At 34.9% G+C, this 26,985-nt stretch overlaps 1 long non-coding RNA gene across 1 annotated transcript in view; it reads left to right on the forward strand.

Moving 5' to 3' along the window:
- Positions 1–2,227: 2,227 nt before the first annotated feature.
- LOC131202275 (uncharacterized) overlaps positions 2,228–26,985 on the forward strand; it is a 46,814-nt gene continuing 22,056 nt past the window's right edge. The window contains exon 1 of the long non-coding RNA XR_009156118.1: positions 2,228–2,340. This is a non-coding gene — a long non-coding RNA (uncharacterized LOC131202275). The remainder of the gene's footprint in view (positions 2,341–26,985) is intronic.

The following is a 26,985-nucleotide window of genomic DNA, read 5'->3' on the forward strand; positions in this document are numbered from 1 at the left end:
TGCTGTTGTTACCCATAAAGATCAGAAGCAGGGCAAAGTCGACTTTTGGACTAATGGAGCTGCAGAACTATGTGGGCAGAATAAGAAGTAGAGCACCTGAATGGATAATGGTATGTGCTTTGTTTCTGAACTGCATTGTCCATATAGAGACAGATTTTAGTTTTCATTTTCAAGATGTCATTTGATATAACTCCATTAGTATTTGATGCTTTCTTGATGTTTACTGTCTGCACAATTACCATTGTTAATTATGTTGTGAAATTATTTTTTAAAAACAGTTGTGAATGTAGTAATTGTTGCCATGGTTATTCTACCCCCCTCCAATTACAAGCATATTCTCTAGGGTGTCCACGTTTTCTTAGAATGTGTCATGCAAAAAAAGTAACATAAAATAAACATGAAAATATAGTCGGTGCCTATTTGTAGTATGCTAAGGGATGTTCTCTGGTATATATATTTAGATACTTGACTATGGTTATAGAAGTTTCTAGCAATATCTGATTTACAATCCTGACTCTAAATTCCTCAGATCATTTAGGGAATATCCAGCCATCTCATTACTTGATCTGAAATCTTTATATGTTTTACTAGTGAAACAAATATTTCACTGTGTTCTTTCTTTGTTGGTGTGTATGTGTGTGTGTGCACCCTTTTTTTTTTCTTTGTAAGCTTTATTTGCTAACACGGTTGTCCCTGGAGTACCTGTGATATTGCCATTCCAATATATGACAGGGAATATTTATAGTGATGTGTATGCACATGCCACATATAACAAAGAAAAAGATAAAGAATGTGGAATTGTAGAAAAAAAGACAAAGGAAACAATAGCTGGCTTCTGGAACAGCACATGGAAAATAATAATAGAAAAACATTTAAATCCTATGCATTTTCCTGCACATTAGATTTAATGAAACACATGGAAAAAGAAATCTTGATTTGGCTGACTGATAATTGTGAATTATTATCGTTAGAATTAAATTATATATTTAATGGAACATGTTCCTATAAGGATACAGTTTAACTAAATATGTAATAATCAGTGTGATGGAAGATAGTTCTCATAACAAACATATATCTGAAAATTATTCTTTTTTATACTTTGTTTACTCTGTTCTTAATAAAAAATAGAAGTTGCTATGGAATATATATAGCCAATTCAATATTTTAAAAACATTAAAATATAAAAGTATCTTTAAGTAAAATTAAGAGATAATTTTACATTTACATTTATGTTTAATCAAATTTATAAAGAAAATAATTAAACGTGATGCCTAGCAGTTTTCCTTTTCTCAGCCTTTTTAAAAAAAATTTGCTTGTTAGAAGTATTCTTTCATATCATCATTAAACAATAATTTTAACCTTCCTTGACATTTTTATTGTTTGGCTTTGGTTTAAACAAATCAATACTTTGTTCTGCCTGGACTAAAGTATTGTATAAATAGAATAAGGGAAAACAGATTAGTGATGCAAATTTCAAATAGAAGGAAAAACATAAGTAGCTAGAATAAGTATATCGTTACTTTAATCAGCACTCCCATAATATTTCATGTAATTGAAATTTAGTATGTTGTTAAAACTCAGCTGGAAAACCAAATAATTGTATGGATTATAAAAGGAATATTAAAAAGGGAGGTGGGTGGTAGGATATTATGAGGGACTGTATGTTGGAAGTTTAACTTTGGTGTCAGTTTTTTTTAATGTTTATGGTTTTAATATGCGTATATATTATGTAGTTTTATTATTGATACTCTTTTAATTGCTGATAGAGAACTGTACAGAGTTTGATATAAGATGGGAGGCTATATAAATGTTTTAAATAAATAAATACGAGTGTATTTCACCATAAATATTTCTGAATTAAATAGGGCTGTTTGGGGTCTATATGGCAGCGAACTCCTTGTAATAGTTTCAGAGGAAGTAATAACTTCTAGCAATATGTTATCGGGGAGTGTGCTAAGATACAGATTAGCAGACTAGCAATGTACTATTCAGCATTGAAATAATAAATGTTCCCCAGGTGACAGAATCTGCAATTTTCATTGGTGATTAAAGTTTGATGAACCTTTCATTAAGCTTTCAGAAATTAAAACCCAATTCTAAAGAAATGAGCTCAATATAATTTTCAAATACAAGAAACAAATGTTTATGATCAAAATTTTAAAGATATTTTAATTTTCTTTTTTTCTTCTTTATTTCAATAAGAAGATGGTATAATACAAAGGACTATGAAACAGTCTGAGCTGCGTTACTTTGAACACCAAAATTGCTTTCTAGAATTCAGTGGGAAAATATACCTGCAAAGGAATTTCAGAACTGTGGCTGAAATGATTTAAAAAATAGGTAAGAAAAAGAGTATTACTTTTTAGACTGTGTTCTTGTATTATTCATTATTGATAGCCTAAAAAAGAAAATATATAATTTAATCTGTTTTAATATCAGTCTCTGAAGCTATTACATTATACCAGAATGTAGCATAAATAGAACTATGTCCCAATTTAAAATTGTAGTTTTATATTTACATGAAAAAATACTATTGAATTTAGAGGGATTTAAAAAAAGCATATATAAGATTTCCCTGATACGCATATGTGTACATTGATTTTTGTTATTTATATATAAAGGCCAGGAAGAAATGCAATAATTTTGTATTAATTATATTTATACAATTCTGTATAAATTACAGAATTTTTGAGGTTTTGAGACATTGACAATATATTTTAGCACTTTATATTTTTAATAGGAAGAGTTATCTTATATGAAGAACCTTATTTGTTTTGCAGCAATATCACTATAATATTTCCATTTCATTCATTCACTCTGCATTATATTGGATTTGTTACCTATTTACTTATCAGATTTTTAATCAAATCAGTAAAATTTATTCATTTATTAATATCAGTCAAAACATTATTTATTAACTTTGGAATGATTCTTAGATGGAATTTATAATGTCTTGAAACATGAATTTATGCCCACTTTCCAAGTTTTCAATTTAAAGTAAACTGGATGTTAAAGATATAAGGAGGTGATCATGTTGTGTGTAAAACTCACTAACCAGATTTTTGCTGTACTTCACTTTTAAAAAAACCAGTATTTTTGTATTATTATTTCACATTTTTTCTAAATCTAATGCTTTTTCAAAATAGTAAAATGCTTGAAAATTATTTCAAGTTCAAATAAAACAAGTTTTAAAATTTTTTCAAGAGTACTCTAAACTCTTTATATATACATTCTTATAATCTCTAAACCTCTAATTACTACTTGTGCAACATGCTGCAGTATTACTGATGAATTGCTCCTGAATTAGTTAGCTTTATTCCTTGTAGTTTTAAATTCTGAAGTGTTTTGATTACTTCTTTATTTTTTGAAAGAAAAATGTGGTATACAACTAAGAAATGAAAAGTTCTAATTACTGTATATCATCTGGAATAACAAATTCAGCATTAAGTCCACAAAAAGGAAGTTTTAAAATAAAATTATAGAAAAAACTTTGTTGAATTGGATCGCTTCAGAACAAACCTTTTCTTGCTCAGAGCAAAATAGCATTTTTATATACAGTTATAGAGTGAAACATTAAGTACTGTAAGAAGCTACAGTTTAACTTCTGTTTTTGGATTGATAGAAAAGCAGTGTAAGAGCACCTAGAATGGAAAACGAGAAACAAACCAGAAGAAAGCTAGATTTAAAAAAACGCGCTAATTGAAACTTCATTTTTCAATGTGCAAGGATTGTTAATTTTTTTTAAAAAAGAAAATTATTAAATCACAATAACTTTAATGTCTATAGATTGACCCTTCTACCTTCAGCTGAAAATGCATGTTCAATCCATAAAATAAATCCTAAATATTGGAGGAAGAAATTTATAGATCCATGAAATAGGCCTGTTCAGTTCAACTAATTTTCTCATTGATTACAGAAAATTCTGCTCTTTATGTATATTACAAAATAAAGATCCCTATTTTAAAGGTTAAAAAGAGCAGTTGTGAGCCAACTTTAATATCAGTGTTAACTTCACTGAATACTTAGTTTCTATCTTTTTAAATATATGAATGTTATTAAAATGGTAATAAATATGCAGTCTTCTGCCCTTTCCAATTTATTTCTCCCTTTCATCAAAGTTGAATTCCCAACTACTATCAAGGTAGAGAAATACTTGGTATTATCGTATAAATGTTAAACAGCCTGAGGTGGCAGCTATCTTCTACCTAGCCCTTCTATTCACTCTTAAAATACCTTCTCAGGAGGAAAAAAAATCTTCTTACAGGATTCCATGAAATATGACAGAGGAAGGAAACTGCATGGCGGGGGGGGGGGGAGATTTCAGGATACTGAAATAAGAAAAAATATATACTTTGAAGTTTGTATTAGCATCATATTTTAACATGAGGTCTATTGGTCTAGAAAGTAGCATCACTGAATCCAGTGGCTTGTGGAAGTGCAGAAGGGCATAGGTTGCACAATTAATCCAAATAATCAGGTTCCTGGTTAATTAAACTGTATTGCTTGTGCTTGTTTTCTTGAAAAATATTCACTGAATTCTGCAAGCTTATTTCTGAGAGATATGAGTAAAACCGTTGATATTATTTTTTACCCATTTACCCAATACCATATATAACCGTCTTTTAATTTTGGTTGTTTTTCCCCAAGTGTTTACTTTTTATTTTAAAAATCTTGAGAAATTACATCTAAATTAGAAAATTATATATTTTTTGTGTATATACTCTAACAGTTTTAACCACTTATACCATTCTACTCAAAATTGTTCTTATACTGTATTTAATTTAGTATGAAAGTATCATTGCACTTTGATAATTTCCTGCCTATCCTAGCATGATTATCCTCGTTTATCGTCTCATGCATACTGTCTTCAGCACATGGATTTGTATTATATAACCTGACTCATAAAAGTGTATAACATTGTTTATTTACTTCCAATTTTTATAACTTTTTTCTAAAAGTACCACATTTTGCTTAAAATATTATGACAGAAGGCAGGGGTGAAATCTACTTACCTTCCCTACCAGTTCGGAAGTGCACGCGCATGCAGAGGGTAAAAAACAGGTTTCTTCCTGGTTAAAACCAGGAAGTAACGATGACTGGGCAGGTGGGCAGAGTCTTGTGCTGCCATCGCTACTGGTTCTCCAAACCACCTGCCGCCATCGCTACTGGTTTGGCTGAACGAATCCAAACCAGTAGCATTTCATCCCGACTGAAGGCCAGTGTGACATAATATTGAAGGTGTTGGACTGGCTTCAGGAGAGACCCAAGTTCTAATCTAACATCAGCCATGGAAACTCACTGGGTAACTTTGAGCCAATGACTCTATCAAAGCCCAACCTGCCTTATAGAGTTGCTGCTAAGGAGAAAATTAGGAGGACAGAGCAGTTTATATACTGCCTTGACTTTCTGAAAGAAAAAGGGAATATTAAGTTAATAAGTAAATGCTAATGAGTTACGTAAGTACAGTTGTAGCTTATAAAAATGTAAAAAGAGAAAAAAATCATATGAATTGAGGGCCAATATAGTTCCATTAACTTACCTGCAGGACACATATTTCATTTAATCAAGTCATTTAATCATGTAAATGGAATCTAACCCAAACTGAAATTGCTGGGAAGCCAGAGTTTCACAGCAATTTCAGTATATTTATGGAACTGAACTTTAAATTTTTGCTCCTGATCACTCAAATAATTGCATGCAGGTTCTGTTTTAGTATATTGAGGCTGGGGTAGTTTGAATAGGAAGAACAGGCTTCAACTTAGCCTGAGCAAGATTGAGTAGCTCTGCATATTGGGAGCCACCAGGAATTTTCCATCTTTATTTCTAGCTGGGGTTGTAGTATCAAGCAGATGCAGTGTAGTTTGCAGGTTGTCTGGACTCATGGCTCCTGTTTGAGGAGCAGATCGCAATCATGGCCAGAAGGGCTTTTGCACAACTTCATATTATACTCCAATTGCATCTGTCCCTGGAGTGGGAGGCTGGGCTTACAGTTACTCACACCTTAATTATCTCCTAAACTGCAGAATGCTTTACCTGGGGCTGCACTTGAATTGCATTTAGAAGCTGCAGCAGTAGGCATTCAGCACATAATACACCAGTGTACAGTGTACTTCTGGATTCAGTTCATCATGCTGGTAATTGTAAGGAACGATAATTCCTGACATAGGGCCGATTGTGTCTATCTGTTCCATTAGGTCCATCAGGACAGCCATGCTACAGGACCCATCTATCAGTGTCATTTGGCAAGATCTAGGAAACATTTTTCTCTTATGGCCACCTTTTGGAGCACAATTCCCTGTAGATTACATTAGTCCCAATCCTGCTGGCTTTCCACAAGACTTTTAAAACAGGGCTGTGTCACCAAGCTTGAAAATCCAGATGTGTGACAGAGCCGGTGCAATACTTGTATTGATTTATTTGCTGGTTGTTTTGGTTTTCATCTTGCCTGTTTACTATGTATGTGTTATGTAAATTATGTATGCAAATTATGTATTAATCTTATGTGCTTTTATATGGTGCTTTTCGCTGCTGTTAACTATTCAGAATCGTGAATTTGAGATAGACAGCCATAAAAATTGAAATATAAGTAAGTAAATAAATATACAGATATCGTATAAGGTAGGAGAGATGGCTGTGTAGTAGATACCCCACATTGCAGCAAATAAGGGCTCATATCATTCTATCCCCTATAATGCAACTGAAATACATATCTTCATATTCTATCCCTTGCAGGTAGTTCTAAGAATACCATGGTTTGATGGAATTGTATGTTGCAAAGGAGTAGAGTAATACAGAGAAAAACTTGAAGGTATGCAAAAACATTATGTAAATATCCTCCTAGCTCTGAAAGAGAAGGAGGGGTTAGAAAGAAACTCAAGATTTCCCTGCTTTATTCTTTTTCATATAAGAGATGGGAGAGAACTGTCAGGCTTTCAAAATTCTATTGTACTCTACAGTAATAAAACAGAATTCCAATAGTCTTTGTGGAATCTGTTTCCTGACCTGGCCAATTTCAAAGGGATGATAGAAGAGATCCAAAACGAACATACATTTGTGATTTCCTGAAAAGAATAATTTCCTAGTAAAGTATGCTAAAGGTATGGCAGCTGTTTCATGAATTCTGTAATGTGGTATGATATCGTAGGACAATATTTATATGTAATTCCATATGTGAATTATCATTTAACTTGATATTCAAGTCAAATTCTTATTCAAATCTTATCCCAAAAGTGCTTAAAAAGTTGGCTTTTTAAGTGTCTAAATTTGGATAGAAGTTGGCTTTCCAAAGAAATAAATTAAAAAAACAAAACTGGCTGGCATGGCTGACAAGCCCTGTAAACAAACAAACAAATTACTACTTTTTGATGGAGTCTAAATAATGTTTTTATTTTGTTGCACGACTCAGTTCTATCTTCATACATCAGGTTCATCTAAAGCAGGAATGTTCACTCTACCGCTTTCCAGAAGCTGGCATGCATTTTGAGGGAACTATATGTTTTGTGCAATTCCATGCAGGTCTGGAACTTTCATGATTGGTTGACAAAAGGTTCCTGTGATTTGATCAGGTTGCTTCATTTATTTAAATTTTTGCTGTTCGAAAAAAGCTATAATTCCGTTATTGCTGAATGCCAAATTTTATACTTATAAAAAGAGGATGAAAAAGGAGAATGCTAGATTTAAGGGGAGGATGAAACATCTAAGATTTCTCTAGTGTGTAAAATCATGGTTGTTTATTCAGAAAAGAAAAAAGCCCATCCCATGTAAAGGAAGATTGAGAGCATATATACCATTGCTAGTGCATAAATAATAATATGCTTGAAACATTTTCTTACCAGTTTTCAGGAGAACAGTTTAAGAAAATAAATAAGAATTTGAAAACTAAAAGGAGAATAATAAATACAGATTATATGCAGCTAATGAAAAAAATGACATGCTGTTTTACAAAGAAATCAGTTCAAGCTTATATTGATTTATTATAAGAACAGGAATTTACCAGGGATAGTTACACTACTGCAGTTGTTTTAAACATTTGTTCTTTAAAAAATCAGTAATACTTTTCATGAATTTTCCCTGTGGAATTCTGGCTACAGTCTGACAAAGGTATTAGTCATTGACAGGTTCCTACTCCCATTATTCCCTAATTTTTGGACCTAATACATGAACGTAATTCAATGTGCTAAAAATTTCATTTATTGCAATCCATGCAATTTTATTGTAATGAATAAAAATAGAAAGTTGAAATCAGAGGTTGTTTGAATAGTGTTTTTATTTCTAACTATATTAGCCAGAAGTATGAGTAGATATTCTTTCTTTGCTAAACTTATTTTCTACCTTTCCAAAGGTGTGGGGGGTATATATGTGTAAAAAGTCAAAATGACCACTACAGTCATGCAGTTGAAGTTCTCCCACTTTCTGGCAACGCAAAAAAATTCCTATGATTGCAAATTGTGGTGCCATGTTAGTGTTGTTTTTTTTAACTCCCCTGATGACACTCTGTATCTTTCTCTCTTATACTCTATCTTTGCTTGCTGATCATTATAAGCCAATAAGCTGCACTTAAGTAAAGTGGTTTCTTAGTATAGTATAATATAACATAAATATTTATATTTTGGTACTATTCTTTTGCCTTTTCATTTTAATAGTAAGTAGATGACTTTGGTGAGCTGCATTGACATCAGAATCACTCTACTTAAGTTTAGGTATCCTCAGGAAAAAGTGCCCTGCTTTTGTTAGATAAACATTATAATACCATGTGTAAATACTGTAAAATCTTGTGCAGAAAAGGCTGAAGATAATTATATTTATTTTCACCTGTAGTAACCCACTATTTGATGGGGTTAAGAAATGTGAAAACTTTTAATAGCAGCATTCCATGCCTTAGTTACAATTTTGGTTAAACAGAGTTAATCCTACATATGAGCTTTTAATACCAAACAGTCAAGCTACTGTATATCTGAAATAGATAGGAGTATTTTTTTCCCCAGCAACCTACTGTATAAAATGTTCCTGAATGGAAATCTTAAGCATTTTTTTATCATTGCAGAGATTATCTTTCTGTACGATCAAAAGATAAGTGAATTACTACAAACTTGCCACAAAGTTGTAACAGGACTAGAAAGACTTCCACTTGCAATATGTCATCATGTGTAAAATGTCAATGGAGTAGCCTAACAATTAGTCTAGTATATACTTACACCAATGAAAGTGGAATAATTAAAGATGCATATCATACTATGCTTTCCACCATGCTTTCTTCATGGCTGCACTCACTGTGGACAACATCCTTCCCAGAATAAATAAAATAGATCTTGTCAGCAGGAATTATGAACTACATAGCATTGTTTATAATAAAGATGCAGCATAAGGTCATTATCTATCCCTTATAGCAGGGCTGTCCACCTGATAGCTCATGGGCCAGATGTGTCACGTGCTGGCCATGCCCACACCCAGTTTAGCAAAGGGGGAAAAAGTCCTGATACGTCCAGCGGTAGGTTTCCAGTATTCTTACCATCAGTTCGCCGTGTACTCGCTTTGCGTGTGCTCCTTCTGCACATGCACCCGGCCTTCCGCACATGCACTTTTCCTACTTGTGCGCCTTCTGCGCATGTGCCTGACCTCAAAAACATGCCTAAATAGGATGGCATAGAGCCGGGGCGGGTGGGTAGGCCCATTTGTGATCTCCACTACTGGTTTGGCCGAACCAGTATGAACCGGCTGAATACCACGTCTGGATACGTCAGGTGGGGCCACATGATGCTGTGAGTTTGACACCCTTTCCTTGTTGATGAATATATTTAAAGAAGGCCAGGTGACAAATTGGCTAGTTGACAATGGTTGCTGAAACCTCTGTCTTAAAGATTAGGTCAGTATTGCATTATAAACAGGTGTTTTGTAATAAGAGGTAAAATGTTCAACAACTTCTAATCCTTGGATTCAAGGGACAACAGTTAATCAGGCTTTTCTTTGAATGTTTATAAAACTATGCGGATGACTTCAAAACTTCTAAAGTTTTACAAAAACAATTAACTTTTTCCCCTCCCATCCCCCCCCTCCCTCCCCCCCCCTCCAACCCCCCGTCCCCACCCCTGACTTCCCGGAACAAACACAAGGTATAGTTCGACAAACAAACAGTCATACATTAAATTTTTAAAATCTAACACAATTATAATCCTCTTTCACATAACCTGACTTCTTCCATTAAGATCAAAAACAACATCCTTCATTCAAAGGCAATCTGAAATTTCTTAATCTGATATCTATTTTGAATATAATCAATCCAATCCATTTAGATATTTTTCTTGAGTACTATCTTTCAAGAAGGCTGAGATTTTAGCCATCTCAGCCAAATTAGAAACTTTCAATATCCATTCTTCTATTGTGGGTACTTCTTTTTTCTTCCAATACTGTCCAATTAACAGTCTTGCTGCTGTTATTAAGTTCAAAATCAATTTCGTCTCAGTCACTGTACAGTCTGTTGTTATTCCCAAAAGGAAATATTGCGGCAGGAACTTTTATCTTCTTCTTCAAAACATTTTCCATAATCCACCAGATTCTTATCCAGAAAGACTTGATTTTCTTACAAGTCCACCATGCATGAAAATATGTAGCATCATCGTAATTACATCTCCAACATTTCGCTTGCATATCTGGATACATACATGATAATTTCTTAGGATCTAAATGCCATCTATAAAACATCTTATAAAAATTTTCCCTTAAATTCTGCGCTTGAGTAAATGTAACATTTCTAACCCAAATTTTCTCCCATGTGTCCAACATTATTGGTTCCTGAATATTCTGTGCCCATTTTATCATACAATCCTTTATTAAATCTCTTTCAGAGTCTAGTTCTATCAACACATTATACAATCTCTTTATATGCCCCTGGGTTTGATTTCTAATTTGTTTAACCAAGTTTTCTTCATTTTGAATAATACCAATTTTCTGATCTTCTTTCCATCTAGCCTTTAACTGTCCATATTGAAACCAAGTATAATTCCTCCCTTCTTCTTTAATGTATACAAAGATTTTAATTGTAAATTTCCCCTCTCATTGTATAAAAGATCTTTATAAGTAATCAATTCTTGTTCCTGTTCTATATTTATATTCTCTATTGCGTGCCGAGGACTTGTCCATATAGGAATTTTATAGTTTAAATTATAGCTAAAACATTTTTTAAATCATGAGAAATAATATTTTGGAAGCAGCTCAGGTAAATACCTCTCTGATTCACTGGAGTATAAGAAAGGAGTGGAAGTAAATCACAATGAGACTTGGTTATTATTGCCGAAAAGTAGATAATAAAATAGATAAAAGTAGTTTTAATAGGGGTGAAATCCAGCAAGTTCTGACAGGTTCTGGAGAACCGGTAGTGGAAATTTTGAGCAGTTCGGAGAACCGACAAAAACCACCTCTGGCTGGCCCCGGAATGGGGTGGGAATGGAGATTTTGCAATATCCTTCCCCCAGGAGTGGGGAGGGAATGGGGATTTTGCAGTATCTTTCCTCTGGACTGGGGTGGAATGGAGATTTTGCAGTATCCTTCCCCTGCCACGCCCACCAAGCCATGCCCACAGAACCGGTAGTAAAAAAAATTGGATTTCAACACTGGTTTTAACCTTTTTGGGGAGTTGATTTCTTGATCTGGTTTGTCTAAAAGGGCTTATAATGAGCTTCCATGTAGTTGAGCTAAAAGGAAATCCATCAGTAGTCCTTATTTAGCATCTGCCTCATTTAGCAACCATTTGCAATTATGACAATGATAAAAAGTGACCAATCCTTGCATTTGCAACCTTTTCAAGTCTATAAAGCAAAGGAAAATGAAGGGAGATCATAAGCACAGCGATGATTTTATTTCGTGACTGCTTCACTTAATGACTGAGTTGATTGTCTAATTGTATAATTAAAAGTATAATTGCAATTTAATAATACTCCTTAGTTTATTTAGGAAGGGAAAATAATAATGAAAAGGAGACTCTGTTGCTCTTTATGTATTTAACCAATTTTCTTCTGCTAGTCCTCCAGAACTGGTTGATTTTTATTTCCTTCCAGATCTTGAATCATTGCTCTCTTTTTTTAATGCATGGGGACACATAAATTTTGATTAAGGGAAAAATCATATAAATAACAAATACGCAGTGGTGTAATTGTTAAAGTATTGGGCTGGCATTGTGGGAGAAACAGTTTTGGTGTATCCTAAACCCTTATTCACTATTAATCTAACCCATCCATCAGGATGGTTGTTGTGGCAAGAAATGGAGAAAAGAGCATCAGGTTTACCACCTTGAACTTCTGAATGAGGATATAAGAAGAGACGGGAGAAGGGCGGTATAAAAATCAAATAAATAAATAAACTTAATAAATACATGAATATTAAATATTCTTCTGCAGATGTGTTCAGAACAATTGAATGGAGTGGACTAAATTGTATCAATAAAGTACAGATCAATATTTATTTATTGTAGTTACATTAATCTTGAATGTTTTTCTTGGTACTAAAAATATTGCCACTATATATCTTGCCACTCTGAGATCCCTCTGCCAGTTAGCAGAGCCACATTGTTTCAGAAAGCCAGAAGAATGGAGGGTCTGTCTTGCCTCAAGAGGGTCAGGACAGTGACAGAGAGGTCTCTCTTCCTAGACCGCACCAGTCAAAATTCACAACACACTCTTCCTGGTTGACTAGGTGGGATGAATTGATAAAATAGGTATATTTTATTAAATGTAAGTCAGGGTTGTCAAACTCGATTTCATTGAGGGCTGCGTCAGGGTTGTGTTTGATCTTGGGGGTGCCGGGGGCATGGCCAAGGAGAGCATGGCCAGCTCAATATCACTCATATTGGGGGCACCTTTGGTGGCCTGGATGGGGCTGGGGAGGATCCACTTTTGCTACTAGTTTGTTTTGCTAGTACTCTGCCAGTGAAAACACAGCTCGGGAGGGCCATGTGCGGTCCTCCCAAGCTCCGTTTTCGCTGGCAGAATCACTGTGAGCCGGTCCTTCGCTGTTACAGGGTGGCCCCATGGGCCAGATCTAAGCGTCCCATGGGCTGGATCTGGCCCACAGGCCTTGAGTTTGACCCCCCTGATGTAGGTACATAAACCTTGAATGTTCTTGTTGCTAATAAGAACATCTTTGTTCTTATGTGAATCTCATAATACTGCAAATAATTATATTAAAATTCATAAAAGTTTCTGAGAATAGAGGCCAGATAATTGTTAATATATAATTTATATACTTTTTCTGAATATGCAGTTCGTTTACATTTTGGCTAAATTACCTTTGTTTTACATCTTATTTGAAAAAAAGAGATTCCTTCTTTGTGAACTATTACTATAAAATCTAGCTTTTCTCCCCAAATTGCAGACTTTTTGCATAAATGTGCCTAATTACCTGAATTCAGTTTTGATTAGCAGTGTTAATTGATGCAGCTGTGGAAGGGATCTGTTTACCTAAATTACTATGTGCAAACAGCAATACGTCTAAAAGTGAATATGCTGAACTGAAAATACTAATTAGCTGAGACACATTGTTATTCAAGTCACATCCCAAGGCCTTTTTAATGAAAGCTTGGATGTGTCAGGGCTTTATGATATGCAGAGAAAAATGTCTATATTACATATGATTTCTTAAACATAATTCATGAGAGCAGATGGGATGTTGGCTGGGCTTCTCGTCGTATTAATGTGACTACTCTTATATTGATAATGTAGACGCTGTATATGTTTGCCACTGTGCATGTTCATGCATAAAATAGAGAACAGTCCATTGTATGTTTGATACTCTGAAAAATTAAACAAATTATTTTTCTACATTTGCAAATCTTGTATCCTTAATACTTTTAGTAATTCTGAAAGTATCTTTTTTTTGTTTCTTTGTATTGTGCCTTTGAGTGAGTGTGGACTCTGACTGACTACCTGGACAAGTTGTTGTTGTTGTTGTTGTTGTTGTTGTTGTTGTTGTTGTTGTTGTTGTTATTATTATTATTATTATTATTATTATTATTATTATTATTATTATTATTATGTCCCTCCAGGTTTTGTTTTTCAAGATTTTAGAAGTGCTTTGCTATTGCCTTCTTCCTAAGTCTGAGAAAGAGAGACTGGCCCAAGGTCATCCAGCTGGCTTCCTACCTAAACTTGAACTAGAATTCCAGTTTCTGGTTTCTAGTTTGGACCCTTAATCACCACAATTAACTGGTTCTCTATCTGAGAAATACCTTTCCTGTTTATTACACATCGAAGGAAACCCATTAAAGTCATGCAAAAAAGTTATTGATAAAGTTATTGATTTTAAAGAAATCCTTTTGATGTAAAAATTTATTTAAATTAGATTAAATCAAATATCCTAATTATGTCATGTTGATATCATACTACTGTATATGAATGTTGTTGTTAGTCATGAAGTTGTGTCCGACTCATTGTGACACCATGGACAACATTCCTCCAGGCCTTTTTGTCCTGGAGTCCATTTAAGCTCATGCTGACTGCTTCAGTGACTCCATCCATCCACCTCATTTTCTGTCGTCCCATTCTTTTGCCCTCAGTGTTCCCAACATTAGGCTCCTCTCCAGTGAGTCCTTCCTTCTCATTAAATGGCCAAAGTATTTGAGTTTCATCTTCAGGATCTGGCCTTCTAAAGAGCAGTCAGGTTTGATCTCCTCTAACACTGACCAGTTTGATTGCCTTGCAGTCCAAGAGACTCGCAGGAGTCTTTTCCAGCACCATAGTTCAAATTGTATATGAATACTGCTTTGTGAAATCCAGACATTTGATCCTGAACACCAAATAATATTTGGTTGTACTTCATAATGCACTGCTTAGAACTGCAGTATTTATATGCATTTTGTGTTATATAGTGCTGCTTTGTGAAGATATTTGTGGTATTTTGAAAATTATTTCTAGATCTTTCAACAGTATGAAGAATTCAGGGTTGCCTATGAGTAACTCAATATTACAATAAAAGAGACTAATGAACTCATGTTCTACTAGTTACATGATTTTCTAATCTTAGTAATACTATGGATGCACAAAAGAAACTTATTTATGAATTCATTTAATTTAGTTTCTGAACATATTCAGATACTAGTATCATTCATATGGATCAGAGCCATTGATGACTATTATAAGAGTGTCTAGATTCAACTATTGGTAGCAGTTGGAATACTACATAGGGAAAGAAGAACTATGCACATTACAATGAGCACAGCAATTATCAGCAGTGGTCCTCGCTACACTACAAGGATACCATTGAGTATTGTTGACTTTGTTTAGTTGAATGTGGCAAGTAATAGTTTTGCATTATGCTATCCACACCCTTTTTCTTTGCAATACGGCAGTAATAAAGTGATAGAAAATATGGTAAGAGTAATTTATTATTATACCATTAATTTTAATAATGGTTGTCTAAATTAAATATGATTTGTTGAATCCTTTGTTAGTTTGTTTGGACAAACCAAATTGGGCATATGTAGAAAGAAGCTCTTCTTCCACAGGTTGCACGTATGATCCCTGAATTTGCTCAGTACTGGCAAATACGTTTTTCAAAATTTTCAATTTAAGAAGTAATTCCTGTCTAGAACTTGATTACTCTAAACAAATGCAAAAATTATATAATCCAACAAATATAGTCCTAGGAGAATAAAAATTCATGGCCATTGTGTTAGATTTTCCTAACAGGAATGAGTACGTTCTTGCTGAGTATTCTTACAATTACCATGATTCTTACAATCATGACATTTAGTTTATTATATTTATTTTATATTTGACTGAATATTTTAATTACTTGACAATAGAAAATGAAATATCTCACAATAGAATAAAACAGAATTAATGCAAATAATGTCACGGATAATACCAAGAAATATCAAGGAAAGGCAGCAAAATCATGCAATTATTTCATTACCAGGTTAGTGCTGTCCATCAGCATAATCAATAGAACACTGAGATTGACTTTTGTCAAGTTCTATTTTATTTTCCATATTACTTTATATCTACATAGGACAATTGGAATTAATTGTCCAGACATATAGCATTTATTTTTATAATTTTATTTAGATTATTTATGTTACTTTCTGAAATTTATTAATTATTTAATAATAATGAAATATTTCAATTATATCTAATTGAATGTTGGACATTTTCAGAGAAGAAATAAATCAAATGTAATAAATTATGAAAAAGTTAAAACCGAAAGCTAGAAATAATGCTCCAAGAATGGCATTCAGTTCTGTATCTTTATTATTGGTTTGCTGTTAGGACTGGATGAAAAAACTAAGCTTTTATCTCAGACAACATAGACAGATTATTATTTATAGGAAACTGGTTTAGAATTAGATTTTTGGCCTGATTTGTGTGTGCCTCAAAAAATCAGGTTTTCCATTGGGGAATGCTTCTGGAGTCAATTTTTTCATAAAGTACTTAGATATCATTAGCATCTAGAGTGGCACTGCTGGGTCAATAATTTTCACACATTTTTGTTAAATCCAATATGGATTACTGTCATGTGTTTAAATTTTGAAAAGTGTTTAGTCAGCTTATTTTTTTCAAAGCCAAGGTATAATAACAGAGAATGAATTCTCCCTTTTAGTATTGACAATCAACAGTCAAGGAACCAATAGTCAAGAAATATGCTGTACGCTATAGATAGTCATCAAGGTACACACAAATGGAGCTAAGTCAAAACTGTCATTAAACGAGTTGACTCATCTTTACAGTATTTTTTAGCATGCTTATTAAATGAATCAACCGGTTGTTTAAGTGAACAAAGATTAGGCTTGCCGTTTGCTTCGGTTCGTTAAATGACCTCCGTGATTGCTAAGTGAACTGAAAGTCTCGTGAATTTGCAGGGCTCTCTGTTGAGCCTCTGCAGGGAATTGTTGTCACCCAGCCATCAGCTGTTCTGGCAAGGTGAGGTAGCCCTCTGCCTCTGAACTACAGTGCCTCTAGGCAGGGGGGGCCATTTAAATTGGGGTGTGCAGGGGTGAAATTGCAGGTCCCACTGTGGAGTCTCCAGAAGGAACCACTCTGACCACCAATAAGCTGTTCTACAAGCAGTTTACAGTAGCATACACTAATCTTCAAAGCAAAAACAACATACACAGTACAACAGAATGCAAAGGAACTTTACAGTATTGAATCTGCTTTCTATATGACTAATATTTCTGCAAGCTATTGTAATGAAAAAAAACCACCCTTTACAAATAAGCACAGTAATTTGTAAAGTGTTTACAAACAAGTACAGTAGTTTGTAAAATACTTACAAACACAATATAATTACAAAGAAAATTGTAAAGTACTTAGTAGTAGAAGGTAACTACAATACTCCAGGCCTGAAGGCAACAGCAACATCAATGAAAGAAGCAACAAGGATACTGTAGCAATGAGATTCATTCCTCTAGTTTTCCATATAGCAGCAATGAGGAGAAAAGAAAAGTGCACCGGCTGCAAACTTTCCAGGACAAAAAAAATATGGATTTCGGAAATTGCCTGTCATAACCATGAGTGATTTCCAGGTCCCACAGGGAGGTCAAAAGATTAAAAACAACTGCCGCTTCAGGAGTTACTGAATCCAGGAGATGTTGGTCACATTTTGAACCCCTGTTGTAACTGCGCTTTTGGGGTGCATTTGTAACTTCAAACAGTCATTAAATAGCTTGTTCAAACACTTAATAGAATAGCAGTGAATGCAATGGAACTGATATCCAGATGCCAGGCTGGTCTATACTACACGGATCAGAATTACGAAGTTTTTCCTATGATACTCTAAGGAAGAAAACTTAAAAGAAGCTGGTTAGAAAGAGTTCTGATGCTTTTAAAGTCTCTTGTCAGATATTCTGAAAATATCATGAGTAGCCAAATCATCAAATAAATTTATCATAGAACAAAGCAATCCAGAGATTTGAAGCACAAATTACCAGGCTGAAATTATTATATTTTGGATACATATTGCAAAGATGCTTGCAACTTGAAAAGACTGCTAGAAAAACTGGAATAAAAGGGGGAAAAAGAGGATAACTGGCAGAAATAGGGATGAACTCAACTACTGTGACAATACATGCATCATTGGAAGTCCTGGACAGCCAGAATGGGAACAGATCATTCTGGACAATATCTGACTATGTGGTCATTCATAGCACTTTAATGGCACATTAACAATTAGGTCACAACAACTAGGCATAAGAAATTAAGACTTTAAGAGCTGTTTTGCTCTTTAAAAAAAATTCTGCAACCCAAAGCAACTGCTGTACTCTTATCTAGAGGAGCCCCCTCAAATCATTAAAAAATGTTAGAATATAAAATCATTGAGATTATACTTAGTACTTTTGTTTGAACTGAATGAATTAATCAAGTGCAAAGGATTGGAGAGTAATGTACTGGCATTATAAGATCATAATGCCCTGCATTAAACCCCTGCAAGTAAATAGTTACTTAATTGTCCTCAAGCTGGTGTCCTCATATATATTGATATCGCTCCCAGTTAACACAGCCTGTATAATAAAAAGTACAGTACATCTAAAGATAGTATTTTGTTAATGACCACTCATTCAGTAGCTGTTTAAAATTACCAGTCCTTGATGTTCCTGCTGCCCAGCACCCAGTGATCTAGGAGGTGCTTTGCACCCAGCTTGTATTTACAATAGTTGCAGCATCTTGTGCTCAAATGGTTGCTATTTGCAACCTCCCCATAAGCAAAGTCAAAGAGGAAGCCAGCAGAGAAGGTTGCAAGTTACTCCTGAAAGTAATTCCTGCTGCTTTTTATCCCAAGGAGCTCAGCTATGGAGTGTGAGTCCCTGGGATTTCCATCTTCAAAGCATGTGCCTCTTTTGCCCTGCCTACAATCCATAGTGTACGCCCTCCTGTTCACTGCAACAAGTCATTCCCTATCTGGCTGTGCTCATGTTGCAGCTCCTACCTGCATGCATTTCACAATCTGCAACAGGCATCCCCACTTGACTGCACTTGTGCCACACCATAGCAGCCACTTGCACACCCTTGGCCATGCTTGTGGCACATCACAACACCCCTCTTCCAGCTACACTCAAGCTCAAGGATTTCTGACTTCCTGCCAACTTCCCATTGACTTCTTGTTGGAGTCTGGCAGCAACTTGCAAGTTGCAGTCACATGAGGTCCTTGCTTAATGACTCCCATTCCTTGCTTAATGACAGCAACAGGGACTGTCAGGATTGCCGTCAGTAAGTGATGCGGTTATGTGACCACATTGCTTAGCGACAGAAATTCTGATCCCAATTTCCAGCGTAAAGCAAAGAGTATCTATAGTTGGAGAAGATTGGACTAGTGCAATTGGCCTTGATCAAGTAAATCTACGCTGAAGTCTTTGGTTAGTGTATTTAGAAAACAAGCCAAAAAATTTAAAAAATGAACATAAATGTATACAATCTGTTTGTAGCTAATTAACGTAATAGTGAAGTGTACTACTACATAACGACAAATTCTGCCATTCTAAGGTTAATTGGTTTTAACCTGATCATAGTCAGTGAGTGACAAATCCAATATTTTTTCTCGCCATTTCTTATATTTTCTGTAGGTTTGTCTCTGAGTTTGGAAGTCTTACAGTACATCTTTTATGATGCTGCTGAAAGATATCATAATAGTTATTTTATAGCATCACTCTACCCCGAATTAAGGGACTACAAGGTTGTAAAAAGAAAAAAAAACTGATGTTGTCTTTTATGTTTTTGTAAAGTATAATCGAATAATATTAGGTTCTTGAATTTTATTTTTAGTACTTTAATATCATTTGTGAAAAGGAGAATTTAAGGAATAAGTGTGTGCTCAATTGACTTTCATCAACATATTTGGAATCTTGGATGGATACAGAAAGTTTATCAATAAACTATTTTTGATTTTTTAATTGAAGAAGAGCCCAGTTGGATCTGGTATTATCTACTTTATTTTTTAAAATAAATAGCAATAACTACAAATCTTGAATTGAGCATGCATACAAATTTCATTCTCATGTATAATAATTGGATACTTTCTTCGAATTTTCAGGAATGATAGTTTGCTCCAGTGGTGGGATTCAGCCAGTTCGTACCACTTCGGGAGAACCGGTTGTTAACTTTCTGGGCAGTTTGGCAAACTGGTTGTTGGAAGAAATCTTTATGGCAGAGAACCGGTTGTTAAATTACTTGAATCCCACCACTGGTTTGCTCTATATGTTCACAATCTCATTTGTTTACATAATGTTAAATAATACAAAAACAATAGTCCCTGATCTGAATTCTTTATTAACACGCACACAATCCTCCATGCATGCATACCTGCATACATAAATGCATATATGTATGTATGTATGTATGTATGTATGTATGTATGTATGTATGTATGTGTAGATATAATAATAGGGTTTTTATTGGGAAACTCAAATTGGTTATAGAACCTATTTACAAAACAACAAAGCCTTTCAGATGGTGTATCAGTACTACTAATGAAATAACGAAACTAAATGTAAAACTTAAGTAGCATTTTAAAAAAAATAAAGTTGTAATAATTAATAGTATGTGATAATTCAGAATACAGCTTTTTGATAGTCCAGTAGATTTGGAAATCTGTGACAAAAGAAATATGATCACTGGAAAAATTGGCATCTAGATGCACTTTCTCAAATATAAATATACTGTAAATACCTTGGATTATTTAAATCCAATAATTTCATAGTCTGACTTGTTTTTATTTTATATCTTATCACAAGATTGGCCTCATAGGCCAATTATATGGTAAGATATAAGATTGGTCTAAGAATAAAGCCTATGCAATTTATTTATTTATGTATTGTCATTTACCTTTCCCTTTTTATAAACTCAAGAAATTTCTGTACTTTTTGTGTATACACTGTCAACTCATGTTTACAACAGTGATGCCACTGAAAAATGTTAAAAGGTGTAATTTAATAGATAAAGAGATCCATTTCAAAAGTATAAAGTTGTTGTATAAAATTCATCCATAAGCATCAAAACCATAGCAACCTGAGGGTTTTTTTCTTAGTCTTAGCAGATACTTGGATTTGTTTCTAAGCAGTTGATTATATTTTAAGTGAAATGAAGAAAGTCAATTTGGGATAATCAGGTTGTGTGGATGGAGAGATACTATCAATATTCTTATCTTTTATCATTCCTTTGCTGGTATAAGTTTGTATAGCTTTGTCAGTCTTGTTTCTGAAGTTTTATTTTTAATTGCTTAAAAATAGATAGGTTGGTAAGTCACTCAATCAGTCGATCAATAGATAGCTATAAGTAACTGTGATTTCTGTCTAAATCTCTTATATTTTCCTATGAAATAATAAATTCGGGCAGTTTCAGCCTTCTAGTGTTTGTTGTTTAGATTACATTCAATTGACATTGAAGATTTAGAAAAAAGTCAAGAAAAATATTTAATGTACTGTATTGGCTTCATTCTTCTCAAAAACTTAATGGTTTACTTGAAAGATTTATATTGTATATTTATATTTATATTGTATATTTATATTATATTATATTTATATTATTATATTTATATTATATTATATTTATATTATATTATATTTATATTTATTTATATTATATTGATTTGCAAGCATTGATATTTTGAATGAAATGTTAATATACCAACTGTAATTGAGTGGCAAATGATTATATTTTCTCTTTCAAGATAAATTAAATACTAATACATTTGGTGGCACAGAAAATGTCACCAAATATGGTTTTTAAAAACTTATTTACCCGATACAAACGCCTGCATCTAAATCACAAAAGATTTGGTAAAATAAAATATTTATGCAACTGTTTTGCAAGACTTTGTATTAACTGGCTTCAAATATAAGTGGGCTTTTTAGTTGGAAAATTGATGCTAAAATATACAAACATGCAATCTGTTAGTGAATCATACATTTTCTTCAAAGCCCCCAATAATGATTCTTTTGTTTTTGTTTTTTATTTCAATCCATACTGTTAAATAGTTTTTTGAATTATTTAATGAAGATTTTTGCTAATAATTAAATCTGGAAATATTGATGGTAATGCGTATCACTGCAGAATATCTTCATATTATATTCAATTATCATTTTAATTACAAATCAACAATTTATTATCCAGTTGATCAGCTATTCATATGCTAAGACTAGAAAAGCTAGCTTGGCATATCAAAAGCATTATTCAGCATTAATTCAACTATAATACAGTATTAGGATAACTTCCAAACAGAAACAAAAGGACCCTTCCTCTGCCATGGAATATTTCAAGTTCTTCTGGAACAAAGCTTTTATAACCCAATCCTGAGAAAAGAAGATACCAATTCACTATCTTCACTATCTGTTAGGAAGACTTTCTATAGGAAATGTCAACATGTCCTCCAACATTGTTTGCAGTCCACTTTATTCAGGTACTAACCATTAATGCCTGACCTTTTTCTTGCCTCAAAGCACACTATTACACATTGTTAAAAACTTTTCTATTTCTGCTGTGTTCTTTTACTTCAGAAGAGCCAGTTCTTCATGAGATTATATAATATATTTTATTAGCAAGCAGATCGAATACAAATACTTTCACTTTTGTTAATATAGTATCTATTCTTATTCTCATTTTCAACCTGTCCCTTTATTATAACAGAATTTGTTGAAGAAAAGGTGGAAAACTAACCTATATATGCAGTGATATTTAAAAGATATCCTTAAAGGATTAAGTACAGCCTAAATTTTCAAGTGCTGTAAACAGCAATTTATCCCCAAAAGTATATGAAATGTAATTGCTACTTTTAGAAGCTAATTTTTCTTCAATATTACAGCAAAGGGCAAACAGTTAAATTCATTTTTTATCTTGATCCCATTAATTAGCCCTCTCTAGAGGATGATGCAGTTTGTATTTTTAAAAAATATTCTCGTCACTTTTTTGTACATCTTAATTTTTTTCTATTTATTTAAAGGTAATTATTTAAAATTACATATTTATTAAATTTATTTGATACCCACTCCTTTGATGATATTTAGTGGTTTACAAAACATACAGTGAAAAGAGTAAAAAAAAATATGCACATTAAATCATTAAAAAGTTTGGATTAGGTAGGATAAATAATGCTCCTAGAGTTTATAGATTATTTATTTCCTACAAACAAGGATTCTTTCCTACCTTTTTTGTATTTACCTTTTTTCTGTTTTAAAACAAATATTGCTCTATTCATTTTTTAGTTATCAAAATAAGGCCACAGAAAACTTGAGGTCATTATATATGGCAAAAAAGATACAGGAAGCCTTGCTGTCATATAGTGATTATCCAGATTCTTGCAGTCATATTCATTTTCAAAGTGACCATCTCAGTTTGCCTCATTCACTTTTTCTTTCCTTTTGTTAAAGAAGGAATCAGGGCCCTTATGATTTAAATGGAGAAAAGAAAAGAAAAAATAGCCATGTTTCTCTGTTCCTGTGAATTTTATCTTTTTTCTTTGTGCCCACTTTTATTCTCTCTCCCTCCAACTTCACAAAAAGAATGGAAGAGGGGGAAAGGAGAGAGCTATCAATTTAGGATATTGTTAATTTATTTCTGCCTACATCAGAAAATTAGCATCAGAGTTCAGTAATTTATGATACGAGTCACCTTGGTAGAAAGCAGCTTCCAATTTTTCTGCTATAAAAAACAAATAAAAATAGCAAACATGCATCATGGAAATCAAAATGTTTGGCTGAATAAAGAAGTTTTCCCTTGGTGCCTGAGAGATATTAAGGGAGTAATAGAAGCCTCTTGGTTAAGTGTCTTAGGTTGTTTTATAAGGGATGATGGCAATTCGGGAGGGAGATCAGGCTTTTATTACAGGAAGGGCTTTATTACATATTTATGTACAAACTATACTGGGTTCTCTGCCTGATCACTAAGCTTTAGTGCTTAGTGTTGCTCTCCTTTATTATTTATGTCTGTTAACACCTTCTTGTTTCGTTTATTGCCCTACAGCTTCAATCTAAAGACATTTATCATATCCCCTCTTCCTCTCCTATTTCTTTCCCCAAAGTCACTTGCTTTACTTTTCTCAATAAGCATCTGAACCTGAGGTCAGTGGGTCTCAGTAGGCACAGCAGTCCCTCATCTTCTGTTGACAGGACACCATTTTGCTCTTTCAGCCTTCTTCCTTCTCCCAACCTCCTCTAGGGGGGATTTTCCTCTAGGAGAATGCAGGGACTTTTTTTTTTCTTTTTGCCAGACTTATCCAGATTCCCCTTCTTGATTTCACTCAGTTGCTTTCCAGGTCCTGGTTCCTCCGGCCACCGCAACCACCCTAACCCTTAATGGACTGTTCTTTATGTTTGCTATTTCTCTTGTCTTTTCCTTCTTTTCCTTCCCACCGCGTTCTAGCCCCTTCACTGTAAGCTTCTCATTAAAAAGCAGTCCCCTTTCTAACCAACAGATCTCCTATACTAAAGCTCTCATCTGTCCGTATTTAATATTTCTCAGCATTATCCCACTGCACTTTTCTGGAAAATGCTAAAACATGGCTAATGGCCTTGAGGAATAGCAGACTGATACTGACTTGACACAGGAAGCTTTTCTACCTAGGGTTCTGTAGCCTGAAAAGCTCATTCTTTTATTGAAATTACTTTTGGGGGAGGGGAGGAGGAACAAGGAAAAGGATTTGGCATTCATCATCTGGATCTTAAATAGCAAGTATATTAAGAGTATAACATAGGCATTGATTCAGGCATTAATTAGCATAGTATTCCTGGGTATTTCTAGAAGATTTAGATATTATGATTTGCTATTTTTCCTGACATGTAGACTGTAGTAGCAAAGAAATGTATTAAAGCAATTAGAGCACAGTAATTAAAGTGCTGGATTCTGATGAGGTAATTCATGTTGAACTATAGAAGTCATGGATGAGCTAGGCTATTCTCCATAGTGGTGGAGACAGCAGCCAGGAATGGGTTGCACTCCGTTTGTTCAGTTGAAGGACTGAGTCTGTCAAAGTTGCAAGTCCCGCCCTTGTTGCTAGGATCTTCAGCTTTTGATTCAATCCTTCAGACTGGGCAGATGTCGGATTTCTCTCTTCAAATTCCTGATTGCTGCTTCTCCCTTTAGAGAATATTTGGACATTCAATTGTTGGAACTGTGAGTTACAAGGCTGACTTCCTATTCAGGTTGAGCTGTGTCCTTTCCTAGTGGCTGAGCCTTGGTTCTGCCGGCTGGCAAGGCGATCTCAGCTCCCTAGCAGGTATTTTCTTTAATTAGAGAAACCTGGTGGTTCCATTGAACCACACGTGTTCCGGAGTCACGGTGGAGCTGCACGCTCCTGTGGGAGTTGGGAACGGTGTCTGCAGGAGCTTTTCACAATAATTTCTGTTGGGACAGTGCTTGGTGGAGCTTCACGCTCCCAAACGGGCTGGTCAGGTGATCATTTGCATTTGAACAACTCAAGAAGCCCCCCAACATTTAGTGTTATCGGAGGAGCTTCGCACTCCCTTTTTCGTCTACCTGCACCTTAGGCGATAGCCCAGCATTTCCCTGACTTGGCAGCGGCTATGGTGCCTTTGGAGTTAAGCTGCATTCTCAGCTTAACTTTGGCTTAACTTTGTTTCCATCCTAGCTGCTATTGGAGCTTCACGCTCCCTTGCACACTGATGAGCTGCCATTTTGAGTTTTGCGCTCAAATTTTAGCTGCAGCTACGTGTCAGAACGAGAGCCCCACAAGTTGCATGAGAATTTGGCCCTTGCTGCCTGTTAGATATATTTGAAAGGACTCTTTGAGCCTTCTCTTATTTAGTCTCCGGACTTGTGTCTTCAAGCAGCTGGAGTGGTAGGGCCTTGAGCCCTTAATTGACAGCACAGCACTCATGAGGAGTGGCCATTTTAGGAGGCTTTATCTGGAGCCAGATGTGTTTCGGATGCTTCCATTATTCGAGAGGACAGCTGCTGGTTCGACTCTTGGGTGCTGACAACTACGTGGCAGCTTTTTTAAAGGAAAAAACACACACACAAAACCAGAAAGATCTGTGTATCTATAGCTCTAACAATGCCTAAAGCACTGAGCAAATCAAAGGACAGAAAGCTGCAGCAGCCAAAATGGCTGCCTTGGTCCCAATGGACACATATCCAGGGATGTCTAAGGCCTCAGCTCCAGAGGATGAGGCCGAGGAGGGCAATGGCTCCCGTTCTTACCATAGGGCAGGCCATCATAGTAAAGCTTCTATCTGGGATGAGAGACGCAGGGATCAGGCCTTCAAAAAGATCTGCAGCAGGGCCAGTAAAAAGGTGGCCTCTACCTCAATAACTAGAGAGGATCCCTCTGCATTGGTAGTGCCTCTCTCCCACAAAAGGTCCCCTGCAGCTTCTCTAGACCAGATCTCTCTCTGTGACTGCTCCTTGCTGATTTTGATGGCTGGCTTTTGGGGACCTGCAATTCCACCCTTGCCACAGCCTGCTGATGATGCAGCCTCTGCCTGAAACCTCACTCTGGCGCCTCACGATGCAGCCATTGCAGCAGATGTCAGGGACTGTTCTGCACAGGATCAGCTTTGCCCTTCCGTCCAATATTCAGGACATTATTTCCAGAATCATACAGCAATCTCTCTCAGCTGGATTTCAGCAACCCAACAGAGCGTTCTCTGAAATGTCACTCGCATCTGATTCACCTGTTGATCATTGTCTGGAGGACCTTATTTATTTATTTTATTTTATTTATTTGTAATTTAATTTTTATACCGCCCTTCTCCCGAAGGACTCAGGGTGGTTTACAGCCATGTTAAAACCAACATAAAATACAAACACATATATTTAAAACCAATTAAAAACCAATTTACAGTAGGTCGAAACACTAAAACGGTCATAGACCGAATAAAACCCATTAAAATTTCATTTAAAATTTCGCTTAGGCCAGTCCCGAACGATGAAACAATAAAGTCTTAAGTTCGCGTTTGAAGGTCAGGAGGTCGGGGAGTTGGCACAACCCCGGAGGCAGCTCGTCCACTCCTTTTGGGATCTGGGGTCCCCGGCCTCTTCCCATGGGAGCCATCCA

This window comes from Ahaetulla prasina, chromosome 7, assembly GCF_028640845.1.
Source record: "Ahaetulla prasina isolate Xishuangbanna chromosome 7, ASM2864084v1, whole genome shotgun sequence".
Lineage (NCBI taxonomy): Eukaryota > Metazoa > Chordata > Lepidosauria > Squamata > Colubridae > Ahaetulla > Ahaetulla prasina.